Consider the following 12574-nt stretch of genomic DNA (forward strand, 5'->3'; position numbering starts at 1 on the left):
TCCCCGGTTCAGGGCTGGCGGGCTCCAACCCTGGCCCGGTCCCTATGGTTCCGCCCTATGGTTGCTGTACCAGTACTCCTGCAAGCGGCCTGACGTTACAGGGATCCCAGACTCCAACACTGTCACTCTACAACTTAAACTGTTTGTATTGCCTGCTTCAGGACAGTAGTCTCCTCGGTGGGCCTGCCTTTCCGCCTGACTCTGCCCACCTGGAGTTCCCTACTGGCCCTGAGGGAGGCATCAGGTCTCCCTTTCGGGTGACTGATGTGTCCTCACAAGGGATGGGGGTGTGTGTGTAATGTAGTAAATGTTGTTACCTGTGACCCCTGGGGTCCAGGGCATCACATATGTATGTGAACCTGTGTGCGGTGCATGGCACTCATTCACTCCTCAGAACTGGTGTCCATCTTGCCATCCCCATCTATGGGAGCTTCCATGCAGGAATCACGCGACACAAGGGCTTTCCTAATAATACGTTCTTTACTTGTATTTAACAGCTTCATGGCAAACATGCCATTTGGCATCCTTTCTTACTAACTGGGGATGTATAGCCTCTATAACACTGCCACTATGGGTACTGCGGCAGTCTTCCTTACATTCTTACAAGCTCCCACTATGGGTGCATTGGTAGATTCTCCATCCCGATTAGCTCCACCTAGGGGTGCCATGGCAGCTCTCTTTTTTGAAAGAATAACTCTCAGTTCTCCTTACAAGAGTCGACGGTACTTCGGAATCCCTCTACCCTCTTCCAATGTCTTATCTGTTTATAAACCTGACAGCTACCGTACATCAAGACTGCCAAGATGAGCCATGGGCTCCAGACCTGCAGAGATTGCTTTGATGTTCAGGATGGGCCCTCACACTTAGGCCAACATCTTATCTTCTCTTATGCCTGAAGCCTTGTTTTCTTTTCTACCTAAGATGGCCGCACAATCTAACTCTATATGCCTCCAATAACTCACTTTAACCCTATCATAACTAAAACAATATATGGTATAAGCTTGTACTTTAACTAACCTCTAAGATGGCAACATTCCTATAGTAAAATACTTCTGTGCTCCATTACATGTTAAAACCGGTCTCTTACTTAATACCTATCTAACTATCACATACAGCTTATACCTTAATTCACATTGCTTGATAACATAACATAACACATGACAAATGACATAGTCATAATATACAGTACAATGCAGGGGGCTCTACTACCCACTACACCTGCCAACTAAATGCAGGTTCTTCAGGGCAGGGCTTTAAAACTTTAAAGAAAACAGTTTGCAGGCATGCCCTCCATTGCTAGGATGTAGGCCATTCTGGGGTGGTGAGAAACTCAAGCAGTGAGCAGTAAATTATAGATTTTCAAAAAGCCATTTGCTCTTCCTTGTTTTGTATTTTGCAATTTAACCATTAATGAACATGCACTCCTAAATTTAAAGAGTTTTTCAAAAGTTTTTCTAAAGACTTTCCAATGCAAAAGGAGCTTTGTCAGACTGACAACATCTGTAGGGAGTAGAAGCCTCATTGAAGTCCTTTCCATTCAATCCTCTTACTGCTAAGGCTACCGATTAGCTTCCAATCAAATGACATCCCACTGTCCTGTAATATTATTAATATTATCTTTATAAATCCGATTGTCATTCTTATTTCATTTCCTTTTAAAAAAGAGTATCTATGGGTAATAAAGGCCAAACAGCAAAACTCCTCAACGTTTTTTTCTTCAAATCAGAGTTTATTACAAATATCAAACCAACAAACTATCAATATACAATAATTCACAGATTGATTCGAAGTGTTTGCATATATAGCAGAAGATTCCTTAATTCCGAGATGAATATGCTTAATGCAAAAAAGTAATCAAGGTCGAGATGCAAGAATAATTCAGTAGACAAGAATGACTGAGGAGGAACAGAATAGTAGGGAAACAGAGGTGAAGGATAGAAAGGAAAGAGTAAAGGAAAGGAAAGTCCCACGTGGGTACTTCATCCCTCTAGTCGCCTCTTAGTCCCTCTAATAGGTGCATCAGTGTTCACTTGTGATCCAAAGTCCAAATTCTGTGGAATCTCGGATCAGAACCCAAGGGGTCAAAATCTCAAGAACCTTTTCCAAGTTATCAGTGGCATGACCATCAGCTCTTCCATCCTGAAGAGTTTGTTAAGTTCTGCCACAAACTTCATCTTAGAGGAAGACTTCTCCTGTTTCTACAATCTCGGGATCAGCCTTCTAGCAGCCGCTAAAAAATGTCTGAGCAAACACCTCTTATATTTGGAAAAAACGAATTTGGTCAGACAGGAGAGCAAGTTCAGGTGAAGGCCGAACCCTAGATGTGGAGACCATGTTAAAAAGATCAAACACACCCTCCCATAAGCCTCTAATAGAAGGGCAATGCCACCAGATGTGTATATAAGAACCCTTACTTCGCAAACATCTCCAGCAGATGTCAGGGGTCCCAGGGAACATCGCCCTGATGGTCATCGGGCACCTGTACCATCTGGTTAGAATTTTGTGGCTCCTCTCCTATGTTAGTGTGCACATTGACGAGCGTCTTCAATGGTTTATATGCATTTCATTTTTATAATTTGACTGGGGTGAGCTTGAACTTTTTCAGATGCAAATATGTGAAAAGATTGTCATGAACAACATTAAATCATGAGCCCATGTTGTAAGCTTATACTACCAAATAGAACATATCTGACATAAAAATGGAAATTCTTCAACTGATTAATGGGTATGGCTATTGATATGTGATTTGTATCCTGACACTTATTGACCTCTGTATCAAAAGGACACCACTATTAAAATGAAAACATTACAGACTTTTACTACTTAAGAGGAATAAAAATATTCCAGAGAGATCTCACAGATAATTTGTCATTGTCAAAAGAAGGCATGATGGATGAAAAGGAAAATGTATTCCCTTTGCTTAGTCAATTTGTGTCAGTGACACCAGCCAATGTCAGTTGCCTTGTAAAACTGTAATCATACACATTGCTCATCTGCCCTTGCCATCTTCGGAAAAGTTTTAATGAGAGCAACACAAACCATTCAATTAGCATTTAGGCAATAAACTAATAATCATAGCACTGTCATCTTTAATGTGACCATTTATATTGAGTGGCCTGAATGCTCCGAAAGAAATATTATTAAATTAAAGTAATTACTTTTGGAGGAAAGTCTGCACTCCCGACAACGACTAGGTTTGTGAAATGTTAAAACCAGATGTCTGTTTGCAAAACATGCTAGAAAAAATAAGAAATGTCTTTTTTATATGCTTTCCTCTTTGGGTACAAATAGTCTATTCATTAGTTTGTATTATTTTCTAAGTAAATGCAAATATAGCAGCTTGAGCTTGGAGAATATATTTTAGTAAAATTGATTGACCGTTAATTATTCTCGCGAAAAACTGCATTCTCCAGAATACAGATTTAATGTTGTTTGTTGTCACAGTAGTCTCCCTGGTTTTGGAGATTAGTGGCACCTTGAGGACTGGGCCCCTTAGCTCTATCTAGGACTCTGCATTTAAATGTTTAATTTCCTTTGGTACTGAAGAAGTTAAATGTCAGTTTTTCTGCCAGCAACTCTCCTGCAGGTTGGGTCAGCAGCGCCTGCTTTGTAGACACACCCCCTTGGGTTTAAATAGATAGGTCTCCCAGCAAGTTTTGCTGACTATACAAAACCATTTGTATGAAAGATGCCTTGGTGGAAGGAGCTCCTACAGATTTTCCTGGAGTTGTATCCTCTTCATTTTGGATATTTACCCATTGTTTGTCTCCTCTACCCTCTTGTCCCTTTAGTACATTGGTGGGTCTAGTGTACCTCCCCCGCCTCTCACTAGTCAGGCCATCTATAGGATTTTTGCAATGACCCAGGGTGCTGCTCGGCGACAGTTGTAGAGACTGTATAGGGACTGCTACAGGTGAGGAGGTGCCCACCTACCCTCTCACTAGTTCCAGAGCCCACCATTGTTATTTTGTCCCCAGTGGCTATTATACAAATTGGCTCGTGCAGCAGCAAATGGGGCAAACTAAGACCATACAAAAGTTAAGAGTAAGAATGCAGATATAAATTCAACTCATGTAGGGTGCTCGTATAACACGAGCGCTGCATTACTTGAGATAAATGTTGTAGGATATTAGTGGTACAGAGGAAGCCCCGCAGAAAAGTCCCAACTAGAGATGAGCAAGCCTCTGAAGGCTCGAGTTCGGTTTGTCGATCGGAGTCCCCGTTGGAGAACCATTCGACAAACCGTTCGACGAACCTCTTGAACCCCATTGAAACCAATGGCAGGCAAACACAAACACATAAAAACACATTATAAATCTACACATACAGTTAATAAACATTGGCATAAAACTTACACTCTGTCTCCCGCTGCTTTTCCTTCTGATAATCGCTGCGTCCTCCCGGTAACCAGCACTGATGATAGGACCTATCGTGACATCAAAATAGCATGTGATTAGTCACGTGTCTATTATCTTATTGGCTACAGACTGGTCACATGGCTATGACGTCATGCTAGGTCCTCTCAGTGCATCTCTACGGTACGCGGTGATCATTCCAGCATGTCCGTGTACTGGCGAAATGCTCTGACACATGGTCGACTCCCCGTTCCTGCATGTGGGCGCTCTTTACAGAGTCAACCCACATGCAAGGACTAGCAGTCACAGCCGGTTAATAGCGGCACCTGGAGTCACGTGATCGGAGCACCGTTGCTATGGTAACCCGCCTGTCAGCGGTGAAGTCACTGCTGACAGCCCGCAGCGGCACCGGGAATCACGTGATTGGAGCACCGTTGTTATGGTAACCTGCTTGTCAGCGGTGACGTCACCGCTTACAGCATGCAGCTTCTGCTCACTCACTGAGTGAATAGACCGCAAGTGGAATAACGTCATTCTCCCATGCAGTGCTGCCTAATGTAGCAGAGCTGCATGCGTTGAAGGAGAAAGAAGACGGAAGACCATGGATCGTGGAGGGCTGACAGGGAGTAATAAACATGGAGTCTCTAAGTGTGTCTGTGTATTTATTTCTATTAAAGTTCTTTTTCTCTGTGTGTTGTCTTTTTTTTTACCCTTTATTGGAGACGCTTAATGGCCGGGTCAAATTTGTCTGACATTAAGAATCTCTGGCTTAATACCAGCTAGTAAAACATAGCTAGTAGTAACTCATTATTACCCAGCGAGCCACCCGGCTTCAGGGCAGCTGAAAGAATTGTATGCAGCGCCAGATGATGGCGCTTGTATGAAAGCGACATTTTCTGGGGCGGCTGCGGACTGCAATTCGCAGCAGAGTGGCCCAGAAAGCTCGGGCCAACCTGTGCTGGGGATTCCAATCCCCAGCTGCTTAATTGTACCTGGCTGGACACAAAAATTTGGCGAAGCTCATGTCGATTTTTTTTTTTAATTATTTCATGAAATTCATGAAATAATTAAAAAAAGGGCTTCCCTATTTTTTTAGTTCCCAGCCGGGTACAAATAGGCAGCTGGGGTTTGAGGCAGCCGTACCTGCCTGCTGTACCTAGCTAGCATACAAAAATATGGCGAAGCCCACGTCATTTTTTTGGTGGGCAAAAAACTCCTGCATACAGTCCTGGATGGACAACCAGCACTCGTGTCCAAAAATAGTATAAAAACTTGCTTTTTTATTCAATTCATAATAAAATGGAAATGAATCATATCCATAAAATATAAATCCATCTGGATTGAGATTAAGAGCATGTAGCTCGAAACACGTACCCCCCTGACATCTCAGCTCATCTGTATGGGGATTTTTTATATTTTATGGATATGATTCATTTCAATTTTATTATGAATTGAATAAAAAAGCAAGTTTTTATACTATTTTTGGACACAAGTGCTGGATTTTCTTCTCCTTGTAGTTTCACAGCCGGGCCAGCTTCACCGTGCACCTGTCTCCTATGGGAGTCTCCATGATGTCTGGGTGAGCTGATTCTACCCCTTTGAGTCCTGGATGGAGTATGCTGAGCCTTGTAGTTCTGCAGCTGCTTTCTGCTCTCCTGCATACATCATTGATCGGAGCATGCTGAACCTTGTAGTTCTGCAGCTGCTGTCTGCTCTCCTTCATACAGACAGACAGCAGTTGCAGAACTACAAGGCTCAGCATACTCCATCCAGGACTGTATGCAGGAGTTTTTTGCCCCCCCAAAAAACTACGTGGGCTTCGCCATGTTTTTGTATGCTAGCCAGGTACAGCAGGCAGCTACGGGCTGCCCCCAACCCCCAGCTGCCTATTTGTACCCGGCTGGGAAGCAAAAATATAGGGAAGCCCTTTTTATAATTATTTAATGAATTTCATGAGATAATTTAAAAAAAAAAAAAAATGACATGGGCTTCGCCCAATTTTTGTGTACAGCTAGGTACAACTAGGTAGCTGGGGATTGGAATCTTCAGCACAGGGTGCCCAAGCTTTCTGGGCACCCCTGCTGCGAATTGCAGTCCACAGCCACCGTGGAAAAGGGTGCTTTCATAGAAGCGCCATCTTCTGGCGCTGTATCCAACTCTTCCAGCTGCCCTGGTGATGGGTGGCTTGCTGGGTAATAATGGGGTTAGGGATAGAGATGAGCGAACCGGTTGCGGTTCGGCTCGAGCTTGGTTCGCTGAACGGAGGTTGCGTTTGAGTTCGGTTCGGTGAACCGGTTTGGCAAATTACTCGAACCACATAAGAAACAATGGGAGGCAATCACAAACACATAAAAACACATTATAAATGTACACATACAGTTAATAAACATTACCATAACACTTACCGGTTCCCGCGATCCGTCCTGCACTCTGTCTCCTGTTGCTATTCCTCCTGATGATTGCTGCGTCCTCCGGGAACCAGCACTGATGACAGGTCCTATCGTGATGTCAAATAGCCATGTGACCAGTCACGTGTCTATAATCTCATTGGCTACAGACTGGTCACATGGCTTTGACGTCATGCTAGGTCTTGCTGTGTGAATACTGACATGAAAAATTCAATAGCTATATGTAAGAATGAAATGGGAAAAATGGAACCTGCATTACTGCCATGAATATATGAATAAAGAGAAATTTAGCTACTGAATTGATCAATGCAATAGAGCCCCAACACTACGCCAAAGTATTTCTCTACATTGGGGTCCCTAGCTTGTGTGTGTCCTCTCATGCAGTTAAAAAACTTACCGTGTATGGGAAGCTGAGACCCAGGCTATATATTCGTATCATGTGGATTGGCAGAAGGTGTGAGTGGGGAGGGTTCACAAACGAAAAACTACTAACAAATAAGGAATAACGTTTGGAACTCCATTCTATGTCTGAACTGGGTGCAAAAACCTAAAAAAACATCACTATATGGAGATAAGGTATGCACACCAGTGACTATGCAAGGGGAATACATGTAATAGCAGAAACTGCTGTGTGAATACTGACATGAAAAATTCAATAGCTATATGTAAGAATATAGTATAGTGTATAGTGATTTTTTTTAGGTTTTTGCACCCAGTTCAGACATAGAATGGAGTTCCAAACGTTATTCCTTATATGCTAGGTCTTGTCATTGCATCTCTCCGGTACACGGTGCACTTGCATGTATCGTCGTGTAACGGCGACATGCTCTGGCACACGGTCGACTCCCCGATCTGTTTCGCCATTCCGTTAGGGACCAGCTGACATAGCCGGTCAATAACGGAGATCACCGTTGCCTTAGCAACGCGCCTGTTAGCGGTGATGTCACTGCTAACAGCGGCACTGGGAATCACATGATCGGAGCACCATTGCTATGGTAACTGTCTGTCAGCGGTAACGTTACCGCTAACAGCCAGCAGCACTGATCACTCACGGAGTGAAGACTGCACAGGGAGCAGCAGCATCTTTCTCCCTTGCAGTGCTGCTGAAGGAGCAGAGCTGCATGGGCTGAAGGAGAAAGACAGAAGAGCATGGATCATGGAGGTATAAGAGGGATTAATAAACATGGAGTCTCTAAGTGTGTCTGTGTATTTATTTCTATTAAAGTATTTTTTTCTCTGTGTGGTGTCTTTTTTTAACCCTTTATTGGAGATTCTTAATGGCTGGGTCAAACTTGCCTGACATTAAAAATCTCTGACTTAATACTAGCTAGTAAAACAAAGCTAGTATTAACTCATGATTACCCAGAAAGCCACCCGGCTTCAGGGCTGCTGGAGAGTTGGATACAGCGCCAGAAACCATGAACCGCACTCAACTCTAGTTAGGGCTAGCTGTATATTATCAACTGGCCCTAAGCCCGAAATTCATGGGGTCATACCAATATTAGACATGGCCACCATGAATTTCTAGTACAGATAAAAAAAACCACAACACACAAAAAAATATTTTTATTAGAAATAAAACACAACACAATTAGTGACTCCATCTTTATTACTCTCCGCAGTAATCCTGGGTCAAGGGTCCCGCGCCGTCCAATCCAGATCCAAAATCATCTGATCGGTTTGCTGGAAGGCAAAGCTATGAGATGATGTGTCAGGTTCTAGGGCCTGAATCACATGACACAGCAGTTGATTGTATAAACGGCTTTTATACAATCAGATGATGCATTGGTGCAAAACAAAAAGCTACGCACTTCTGCGCAGACTCCTGTCCGATAGCATCAGCTGATAGTTTAGGCGGTAAAAAGCCGGCCTCACCGCTCCACTTTTAGTGTCAGCTGATTCCGTCATGTAACCACATCAGCTGATCATTGCCAGGTCTGAGAGAGAGAGAGAGAAGAGAGAGAGAAAAAAGAGAGAGCAAAGAGAGAGAAAAGAGAGAGAGGGAGGTAGAGGGAGAGAGGAGAGAGAAGAGAGAGAAGAGAGAGAAGAGAGAGGAGAGAGAAGAGAGAGAGGAGAGAGAGAAAAGAGAGAGAGGAGAGAGAGAGGAGAGAGAGAGGGAAAAAGAGAAAAAGAGAGACTGAGAAAAAAAGAGCGAGAAAAAGAGAGAGAGAAAAAGAGAGATAGAGACTGAGAGAGACTGAGAGAGAGAGAGAGAAAGACTGAGAGAGACTGAGACTGAGAGACTGAGAGAGACAAAGAGAGAGAGAGAGAGATAGCAATGCAGCCTCATTCCGTGCACTGCTTCGATTTTAGAGGTGTGGCTCCTCCCTTCAGTGCATAATTAAATTAAATTATAAATAAATTTAATTTTTCATCAGGATGACCAGGACTAGAACTGAGGAACCAATGCTTCTGAGTCGAGCGCTCTAACCATTGAGCTACTGGCTCTAATGAAAAACATAGGCAGATTTGGTAATCTTGACTTCTGCATTGCAGACTGAAGTCTCAGATTACAGCGCGGTTCAGTTCAGGTGCTACGTGGAGAGGACACAGAGCTCTCGTGTTCTACAGTGTTCCCTGCATCTTCATGTAGCAGAGCTGACAGTGTCGTGTGGATTACTTCGAACCTGGATTGTTGTTTTGGGATTAAAAAAAGATAAATGAGGTGATTTTTGTCTTTTATTCCAAATAAAGGATTTTTCGTTGTTTGTGTTTATTTACTTTCACTTACAGGTTAATCATGGAAGGTGTCTAGTGGAGACGCCTGACATGATTAACTCATTATTACCCCAATTGCCACTGCATCAGGGCAATTCGGGATGAGCTGGGTGGAGTCCCGGGACTGCTGCATCTAATGGATGCGGCAATTCCGGGCGGCTGCTGGGTGATATTTTTAGGGTGATGGGCTCCCCATAACATGGAGCTCCTCATCCTGACAATACCAGCCTCCAGCCGTGCGGCTTTATCCTGGCTGGTATCAAATATGGGGGAACCGCATTTTTTTTTCTATTATTTATTTATTTTACTGCACGGTATAGACCCGCCCGCCGGAGGCTGTTATTGGTTTCAGTGAGACAGCTGTCACTCATCGTGGGGGTGTGTCTGACTGCAGCCAATCATGGGCGCCGGTGGGCGGGGAAAGCACGGAATAACATTAAATAATGAAGCGGCAGCCATTTTCAAAAGAGGAAAAGCTGCCGGAGATTTGTGACAGCCGTGCAGCGAGACGCCCGTGATTGGTGAGTAGGAAAGAGAGAGGGATTGTGCTGGGGACGCAGGACGAATGCAGATAGCAACATGTGCGCATAGCCTTACTTTGAAAAGCCACGCTTTTGGTGCTCGAACCTTTCTCGAACGTTACTCGAACTGTCGAGCTTTTAGCAAAAGGTTCGAGTTCTTCGAACGTCTCGAACACCCCCCAAAATGACTCGAACATGAAATTGGCGGACATTGAGCCTCGAACATCGCTCATCTCTGGTCCCAACGCATGTTTCATGTATTTGCCGTATTTGCTGCTCAACCAGCCACTTTGTATAATAGTGCTTTTTTATGCATTGTACTGTTATGGTATAATTTTTGTGCATTGTATTTCCTATTTATGCATTATATTGACTGATCTTGTACATCAGTGTGATCTTGGACCTGAGTCCCTACACTTATAGTTTGTCTGTCTTTTTGTGTGCAATTTTTTCATGTATTTAATAAAATTTTTAATCTTTATGGCATGACTCTCCATTTTGCCATTCTTTTCAAATATGGTTCCAGTATGTTTACCAGCATTACCCTGTCTTACACATGATCCAATCTCACTTGCTAGGAGTCTGCGCCACATAATCCTCAACCTGATCCTCCTTCCTTCCATCTAGACAAGTTCCAGTAGACAAGTGATTAAGAACTCGGACACTCCGAGAAGCTCAGCTGAACTAATTTGTTTAGGTGAAAAACAGTACAACAATGCACAGTTGTGGAAAACTATAACAGACCAGACAGATTTCTGGATCTTGCTGCTGAACCTACAACCAGGCATGGCCGTGTGTGATAATGGCTGTAACTTGGTGGCGGCTCTGAAGCTTCATGTACCATGCCTGGCCAACATGCTCAAATTAGTGATTCACCAATTTCTTAAAACCTACCCAGATTTGATTATGCTATTTGTGAAGATATACTGCATGTGTGTCAATTTCTGAATGTCAGCTAAAGCTGGTACTAGCCTGGCAGTGCTACAGGAGCGCTTAAAAGTGCCAGCTCACCGACTGGTGTATGATGTGGTCACGCACTGGAACAACACATTACACATCTTGTCAAGGCTTTATGAGCAGCATAGGGCAGTAGTTGAATACCATCTACAACATGACTGTCGGTATTCCGGTCAGCCTCTGTAGATAGGGAGAAAAAACAAAAAGCCAGCACCAAATGTGCACTTCAGCACTAAACATTCCAAACTGTACTTATTATAAAAATTTTGAGATTTTTGGCAAAAAATTGCAATTTCTTGAGCTGCCTCGCCACGTCACGGCAAATCTCATTAGAGGCAGTCCCACACTAAAATATTTTTATAAAATGTGCCATACGGCCTCATATATGAATAGTAGAACTGCTCTCAGCAGCACTCACCTGGTCTATTTCAATCCCGTACCCATGACTGAGTCATGGCTGTGGGCGGGACAGGTCCAAGCAAATGCTGCATGAAGTAAATAGCCTGTGGACAAAGCCTGATGACTTAATGTGAACAGTCACCAACCGCCAAAATCTAGACAGATGGAATACATCCCAAATTGGGGTGCATAGCAAGGTGGAGGTCAACCACCGACCAATTCAATGAAGAAAAAACAAAAAGCCAGCACCAAATGTGCACTTCAGCACTAAACATTCCAAACTGTACTTATTATAAAAATTTTGAGATTTTTGGCAAAAAATTGCAATTTCTTGAGCTGCCTCGCCACGTCACGGCAAATCTCATTAGAGGCAGTCCTACACTAAAATATTTTTATAAAATGTGCCATACGGCCTCATATATGAATAGTAGAACTGCTCTCAGCAGCACTCACCTGGTCTATTTCAATCCCGTACCCATGACTGAGTCATGGCTGTGGGCGGGACAGGTCCAAGCAAATGCTGCATGAAGTAAATAGCCTGTGGACAAAGCCTGATGACTTAATGTGAACAGTCACCAACCGCCAAAATCTAGACAGATGGAATACATCCCAAATTGGGGTGCATAGCAAGGTGGAGGTCAACCACCGACCAATTCAATGAAGAAAAAACAAAAAGCCAGCACCAAATGTGCACTTCAGCACTAAACATTCCAAACTGTACTTATTATAAAAATTTTGAGATTTTTGGCAAAAAATTGCAATTTCTTGAGCTGCCTCGCCACGTCACGGCAAATCTCATTAGAGGCAGTCCTACACTAAAATATTTTTATAAAATGTGCCATACGGCCTCATATATGAATAGTAGAACTGCTCTCAGCAGCACTCACCTGGTCTATTTCAATCCCGTACCCATGACTGAGTCATGGCTGTGGGCGGGACAGGTCCAAGCAAATGCTGCATGAAGTAAATAGCCTGTGGACAAAGCCTGATGACTTAATGTGAACAGTCACCAACCGCCAAAATCTAGACAGATGGAATACATCCCAAATTGGGGTGCATAGCAAGGTGGAGGTCAACCACCGACCAATTCAATGAAGAAAAAACAAAAAGCCAGCACCAAATGTGCACTTCAGCACTAAACATTCCAAACTGTACTTATTATAAAAATTTTGAGATTTTTGGCAAAAAATTGCAATTTCTTGAGCTGCCTCGCCAC

The sequence above is a fragment of the Anomaloglossus baeobatrachus genome, chromosome 2 (genome assembly GCF_048569485.1).
Source record: "Anomaloglossus baeobatrachus isolate aAnoBae1 chromosome 2, aAnoBae1.hap1, whole genome shotgun sequence".
Taxonomy (NCBI): domain Eukaryota; kingdom Metazoa; phylum Chordata; class Amphibia; order Anura; family Aromobatidae; genus Anomaloglossus; species Anomaloglossus baeobatrachus.